We start from the raw sequence: 7750 nt of genomic DNA, 5'->3' as shown, positions 1-7750 counted from the left end.
TGATAATGCAGCAGACGGTTCATTTTTGTTCATGTAATATATTGGGCAGTGGGCTGATAACATCAAGAAAACAAATGTCTTTTGGGTAGTGCTCTGTGATGAACGAATCATGCCTGCGTGTGATTTTATATGCAGCTATAACGATCTTTCTCCCCCTAAGCTAATAGAGGGGTGTAAGGGATACTGCTCTATACTTGCAACATATTTATAGTATATGTAGCAATGTATACTTCCAAAGAAAATTTTAAAAAAAGGTTTTAATACTATGCTTTGAATTGCTCCGTGCATAAAATAAAGTCGCTAAATGTTACAATGCTACAAGGAAGCCTACTCTGTACTTTTCCAATGTCCACAGAGTATGCTAAGAGCTTTATTTGTTCAATTGCAGCAACAAGCCCAGTCTGGCAGGACAAAGTGATTTTCCCTGAGTATCACCGCTGGATGTCACCGCAGCTATGAGAGACCCGCCCTTCCTAAGGCTCCAGCCACCATGCCAGCACGGTGAAACTTGCTGCTACTGCCTTGAGCTGCAGCCCTGAAACCTCTTGAAGAGGTTGCACAGAGGGAGGCTGCAAAGAAGATTGGGCCACCAGGCGAGTGCACACCTACGGGGGCTGGAACTACAAGGGCGGTCACCGTCCCTGCGCCCATCACGGGAAGTTTGACTGGGAAAGAGTGTAAAGTGGGTCCCCCCGAAGGTGGAGGGTTCTGACAAACAGGAGGTGGGGACAGGGCCCTTCTGGCGAGGCAACTGAAACGACGGCAAGAAAGTCTCGGCCCGTGTGTTGTCCTGCTGTCCCGTCTGGCTCCTGATGCGGCTGGTGTGCGCCTTCCGTAATGGACGGGAGGGGAAGAACACGCGGTTGGAAGGGCCGAGATGCCACGGCGTGAAGCTACAATAACTTGATGGGAAACTCTGGCACGGGCTGTGGTCCCACGTGCTTTTCAGGAAAGCTCCAGAGTCAGAGAGCTGCTCGTGAAGACCGAAGGGCCTACCAAGCCTACGATGCGGCAGAGCACTGGGAGCACTCCCTAGGCTGAGGAAGCCTGAGCTCATCCAATTGAAGACGTGAGAGCTTAACTACTATGAGTTTTATTTCCCAGGCAGGCGCCTGATTACTTAGCTGCCTAAGCCAGTGTTCGAAAGCCCTGTCTTTTGAACTGACAGTCTTCAGCAAAATGAACGAGATGGTGTTTGGACCTCTTGACTTGCGAACGTCTTAAGTAGCTGGTTCCTCACTCTCTTTGCGTAGGATCTTTAACGTGGCAGTCCCCCGGTCCCTAGACTTGGTATTAAACATGATGAGTTGCACCCAGCACGAGGTTACTGTCACCTGGGCAGTGGAAACGTATGAAATAATGAAGGCTCCAGAGCCAGCAGACTTTTGGTCTCCTGTCTTGTCTTGCTCGCACTGCTCTTCCTGATAAAATTCGAGTTGTGTCTCCTTCCAGTCCTCAGTGAGTAGTCTCGTCGATGATTCGGACAAAAACACAATTCTCTCCAAGCTTCTGAACAACTGTCCATGCTTCCTTTATAAATGTTACGCTTAAACACATAAGCAAAGCTCCAATTTTGCGTGACTATGATTTTCTAACGTTGGGGATGATAGTGGTTTGAGAGGGAGACATTAGAAAGTCTAGTTAGGATAATAATATTTGCGCTGAGAGAATATAAAGGAAAAAAAAACTTTTTACTTTGTATTCTTTTACCCTGTTTTCTCACAGATCAGTTGTAATCAAGCTAAAAGAGCATAATTCAAGTCTGAGAGACTAGCTTCTGGGCCCCTGCCAGAATATGTTAGCCTGAATATGTGTAAGTGACCACAAATACAGTTGCTCCCAAAAGCTGAACAAATACTTAATGTGAAGTATGATTTGTATGTTGCTGCCCGGCTAGACAAGTGCTCATTTTCTCACCTGAATTCGCCTAATTCTAAGGTCGATTAACTAACATGTGACTCTTTCATAAAGATAGGCAATCAAAGAGAAATGTCTAATAGGATATTGCACAGAGGAGTCTAGAATGCCGGAGAGGTGACTGGCCTGCAGATAAAACTCAGAGAATTAGCACGTAAATGACACGTAATGCCAAGATCCAGAATGAAATCTCTCCAGCGTATAAATGTAGAAAACAAAGACAAGATTTACTTATTAATTTCCTTTCCTTAAATGCTGTTAATGTATGAATTTGGGAAGGTACTTAAGACCGATGGCGATAAGGAAAAATACAAAACAAAGAGATCTAACTCTGTAAATGATGTCCATCCATTACTTTCACATGCCATCATCGATTTCTCGTTAGGGTCAGCGTATCACTCCACCAACTTTTCAGTATACCATAAACTTTGGAAAGGTCTGAATTTTGGAAAGGAGTATAGCAGCTACACAATATCCTGGCCTTAGATCAGAAGGGTGATGTGACATAAAATATATAATAAAAAATGCCTTCACTGTACTATTTTCAGCAAACCACCATGTGCGTTAGTCTGACATTTGCAAATCTAGGCTTAGTGATTTCTCCCTCTTAGAGGAGCATTAAGATAGTGAAAAGGCTGGATTGGAGACAGATGTTCAAGTTAACCTTGAAGAAGGGCGATGACTGCAACCTTTGTATCCCCATGTCAAGACATCTCAATCTAACACCAAACATGCAAACGACTCACCTTTTGATTAAATCTCTTAAAGAGCAGAAAAGCAAACGTATGTGAAGGTACACGCCTGGGTCTGGGACATGATAAGTATTCAAGACTTCGCTGTTTTTTGGGTTTTGTTGTTGTCGTTGTTGTTTCAAAACAAATGTTCTGGTGAAGTTAACGTCAACGGTGTTGAGATGTCAGAAGATTTTATTATAGACACTACACAAAGATATTTGTGTAATGCTGTGAGAGCAGTAAAGGCTCAGTGGTCTTCCCGGGTGAAGAGTTAGCTATTTAATCTTTCCTTGATTTTTAAATAAATTAAATAACAAGTAGTATACTTAGTACTAAAAAAGTCTTTGAGATTGAAAGAACAGAAATCTCATACATTTATACTATTTTTAATGTTTATTGTGTGCATGTCGTTGGTTAATATAAATTAAATAAAAACACACTTTGGGATCAACTCACTAAATATGACCACCATTGCCTCTGTTACGCTTGTCTTTGGTTCAAAGAATTTTCAAGAATGTACATACAAATGGGAGATGTTAGATGTGACCTGCTTAGCCACACGTTCATTTAGGACAAATGAGAACCTTATCCCAGAAAATATTGGTAGAACCTGTATGTGGGCCGTAGCAGATAATGATGGTAAGGATATTAGCATCAAGGCTTTTGGTCTCATGTAATTTCAAACTAAGAGGACAATATGAATTAAATAATGAAAAAAAATGCTATCGGGTGTCACAAAAACTGATTCTGTGTCTATTTTGTTGGAAGTCATTTTTTAAATGACATTTAAATAAGGCCAGGTGAATTATGAATGGATACATTTCAGGAAATCAGAACCCTAACTGAAAATAATATAAACTCATTATTAAAACTTAATTATAGCTAAAACCATAATAAGCTTTTGAACAACAAGGGTACAAATCTGTAAGATAGAGAAAAACAAACAGCCCTGTGGCCTTGGAACATAATTTGCATTTGATAACAATTTTTAATGCATACCAAACACCTGGAAGTGTGCAAGGAATAAAGTCACTAATGACTAGATATTAATTGAATGCAAGAATGAGTATATTAAAGAAGAAGTTTTATATGAGTAGTACTTTTGAGAATCCACAGCTTTTATTTTCTGTCTGATCTTTTTTCCAGATATGATTCAAAAGCTTGAGACCAAAAACGTGTGTGCATAGAAAACACTTTTCAGTCCTCACTCATAGTGATGTGAACAAAAGCATTCAATGTCAAAGTCTAAATATTTCTTTTAATTACTGACTTGTAGTTTGAGCCTTTAAAAAAATAAGCAGTGAAGTGTTACAGCTCTTTTAGAATTTGTCTAGCAGGTTTTCTGGTCTTACTGGAAGACTCCTGCCCCCCACCCAAAAAAATAAAAAATTAAAAAAATAAAAATAAAAAATTAGTAGTGAAAACAAATCTTTTTTAGATTCCAATAAATATCAGAGGACTTTTTCCATTTTTAGGTGGCAAATTATAAAACCCTCATTTTATTATCTTGTTCCGTGCTGCTTATTTAGAGAACTGAACAGACACAAGGTGATGGAATTAGCCACATGTGGGATCCAATGGACACAGCCTTTTTCTAGCTGAGTATTGTTGAATGAAGTACTCATACCCTAACCACCTCATAGGGTTCCTTGAAGAATAAGAATTGCAACTGACACAGGGTCGATTCTCCAAAACCTGGAAGCCACTACTGGTAATTCAAAGGTAAGCATTTCTGCACAAGCCTCTGTAGAATGGTTGTCAACTCCAGAAATACTTGTCACAAACATTATGAAAACCTTGGATGTATAAGATTATATATACATATACATGCTCAACTGTACACTGGGTGATTGAAAGTAATGGGATTCATTCCACCAGAAACCTGTAAAATAGCAAAGCTCAGCCAAACAGAACTTTTTCTAAGGGATATTAATTCACTCTTCAGACAGGCTAAAGGTGGCTAATAGCCTACCAAGAGATAATAGAAAGACAAAGCAGCCACTGGTTACCTAAGAAATGAAATCAGAAGTAAATTACTCATAGAGTGCTTGTGGATGCTTTCTTTTTTAACAGGAAGAATACATTTTGTCAGCATGAGATGACCATGAGTAATATAAAGACCAAACTTTCTAATGCTGTGTAACAAATTACCACACACTAAGTACCTTAAAATAACACACACACCATTTCTTAGTTTCTGTGGGTTAGGGGTCCAGCACATGACACGGTAGGAGTGGGTCCTCTGCTCAAGGCCTCAAGGCACCAGATGACTATGCCTTCATCCAGAGGCCCAACTAGAGAAGGATCTACTTCCAAGATCCCTCAGGTTGCTGGAGAAATGATTTCCTTATGCCTGGAGGGCCCAAATCCCATCATCTTGTTAGCTCTTGGCCAGGGACTGCCCTTAGTTCCGAAAGGCCAATCCATGCACCCTGTCGTGCATCTGACTTCAGGAAGACCCAGTATCTTTTTTCCTTTTTCTTTCAAAATTTTTATTCATTTTTGAGAGACAGAGAGAGACAGAGCTCAAATGGGGGTGGGGCAGAGAGAGAGGGAGACAGAATCGGAAGCAGGCTCCAGGCTCTGAGCTGTCAGTGCAGAGCCTGACATGGGGCTCAAACTCACGAACCAGGAGATCATGACCTGAGCTGAAGTTAGATGCTTAACCGACTGAGCCCCCCAGGCGCCCCGACCCAGTATCTTCTAATTAGGGCAGCACTACCTGCATAATCTCCCTTGACTAACGCAAAGTCAACAAAATGGTAACCTAGTGGTGAGCGTGATATCGAGTCACGGTCATAGTTGTGCTCACACTCAAGGGGAAAGAATGTTATGGAGAGTACATGCCACAGGCAGCAATCTTGGGGGCAATCCTGGAATTCTCCCTATCACAGGAAGGGAAGACATAAGGAGAGCCTTCATGGGGTATGGAATGCTAGACATGGAAAAAATTCCCTTTGTTTCTTCATGCATGAATTGAAAACCCAGACATACAGGGAAAAGATACCATACCAGAAAGAACATCACATTAGACAAAAAAGAATATGTATACTTTATTGATTAGTGTAAATGGCTATTTAAAGATTATATTATGTCAAGAAATTATCTTCTCTGCCACTTCCAAATGTGGATTGCTATAGTCTGAACGTTTGGGTTTCCTCGACATTCAAATGTTGAAATTGCAGCCTGCTGAATGTTAGGAATTATGGCCTTTGGCGGGGGTGCCTCAGTAATGAAGGTAGAGCCATGAGATCTACCACCTGGGCATGCAGCCAGAAGTCTGCGACCTGGGCCCTTCCCTGACCATGGAGGCACCCTGATCTTGGACTTCCAGCCTCCAGAACCGTGATAAATAAATTTGTGTTCTTTACAAGCTACCCCCTGCTCTAGCATCCCAAATGGACTAAGACAGGCATTCTTTCTGAGTGTTTAGTTACCATCATTGAGTAATATGAGTTGATGTAATATTCCCTGTTGACCTCTGTCTTGAAAATACTGCATATCTACCTTCAGATTGATCCCTAATTTTTAAATTGGCTCCATTTAATCACGAGTAATTTTTCATAAGTGGGTTACATCAGAAACAATTCTTTGTATTTCCATTAAAAATTTTGATAACCACATAATAGAAATTGAAATTAAATCAATGATTGTAAGACTTTCTTCCCAACGGCTGTTTTTGCAAGATCAGTTACAAGCATGTGACAGCACTGTCCCGCGGATGATATTATAGCAACATTAGAGTCATGCACAAATATCTAATACTGAGTGTGATTTTATAACCTGATCTCTTCATTTCTTTTAAGCACTATGTTAACCTTAATTAAAATGATAAAATGGCCAAATTCTTGTTCTTCTTTAAAGTATTCTCTGCCTCAGAGTGAATAAACCAACCAAACCCCTGGGAGTCAGTCTGAGAAGTTGAGCGGGGTAGGGACTCCCAAATCTGACAGACCTGGGTTCCACTGACCGTTCTGGTTTTTTTTAGGTATATGACTCCCCACAAGTTCTCAATGCTTCTCTGCTTCTGTATCCTTATCAATCAGTAAGTGTTGGTAAAATCGGGGATATTAGAAGATTTATGTCACAGTCTTGTTATTCAGATAAAGCTTATAAAACATGTCAAGCATCCATCAAATGCCAACTATCACTCTTGCTATTACTAGCATCAGAAATAAAAATATGTTTTAAAGTAGGTTTGAGATTTTTTTATTTGTTATTTTTTACTTTTTTTAATATGAAATTTATTGTCAAATTGGTTTCCATGCAACACCCAGTGCTCATCCCAACAGGTGCCCTCCTCGATACCCATCACCCACCCTCCCCTCCCTCCCACCCCCCCATAAACCCTCAGTTTGTTCTCAGTTTTTAGGAGTCTCTTATGTTTTGGCTCCCTCTGTCTCTAACCATTTTTTTTTTTCCTTTCCCTCCCCCATGGTCTTCTATTAAGTTTCTCAGGATCCACATAGAAGTGAAAACATATGGAATCTGTCCTTCTCTGTATGACTTTTTTTTAAATAAATTGACTTCAAATCCTGTTTTTATTTTTAAAAAAAGCATTTGCCCTTTTTTGTTATACATTATTTTACCTGATCTGATTACTGCTGTATTTCTGTCTGACATGTACCCTTTGTCTTAATCTGTTTCTACTTGTCAGGAAGTGTGCTAATTATAGTTAAATATGGACAAATGACATATAAACACAAAACAGCATTTGCTGCTTCAGTCAGTTGTCTCGAGGATAAAATTTTTAAATAAAAATTTTCTTGTCTTGACAAGTTGAAATCACAATAATTTCATTTTCTGTTATATCACTTGATATAACTCATTTTCCAAAAGAAGAAAAATCTTCCTGAATAATTTATATGCCCCACTTGCTTTCTAGAAATCAGTTGTCAAATTCAAGGTAGGTGCTTACATTTAATTTTAAGTAATAATAATGACACTAAATAAAATAGATCAGGACAAATAAATATATGCTTATATAACCCCACAGTGATTTAGTTCACAAATTAATATTACTGACAAGTCATGTGTAAAGTTAAGAATTATAATATCACACTATTTTGTTTACCTCAGTGTTTCAGAGTTTCACAAGC

General features: G+C 39.5%; 1 non-coding gene across 1 annotated transcript; it reads left to right on the top strand.

Annotated features, from left to right (window-relative positions):
• The first annotated feature begins 3954 nt into the window (after nt 1-3954).
• Nucleotides 3955-4015, top strand: LOC128775364 (U7 small nuclear RNA). The gene has a single exon (XR_008420096.1). It is a non-coding gene; the product is annotated as a U7 small nuclear RNA (small nuclear RNA).
• The last annotated feature ends 3735 nt before the right edge of the window (nt 4016-7750 follow it).

This window comes from Panthera pardus, unplaced genomic scaffold (assembly GCF_024362965.1).
Source record: "Panthera pardus isolate Hobbes unplaced genomic scaffold, ASM2436296v1 HiC_scaffold_7, whole genome shotgun sequence".
Taxonomy (NCBI): Eukaryota; Metazoa; Chordata; class Mammalia; order Carnivora; family Felidae; genus Panthera; species Panthera pardus.
Note: the sequence above shows the minus strand (reverse complement) of the source record. Positions and strands in the feature narration are given on the sequence as shown.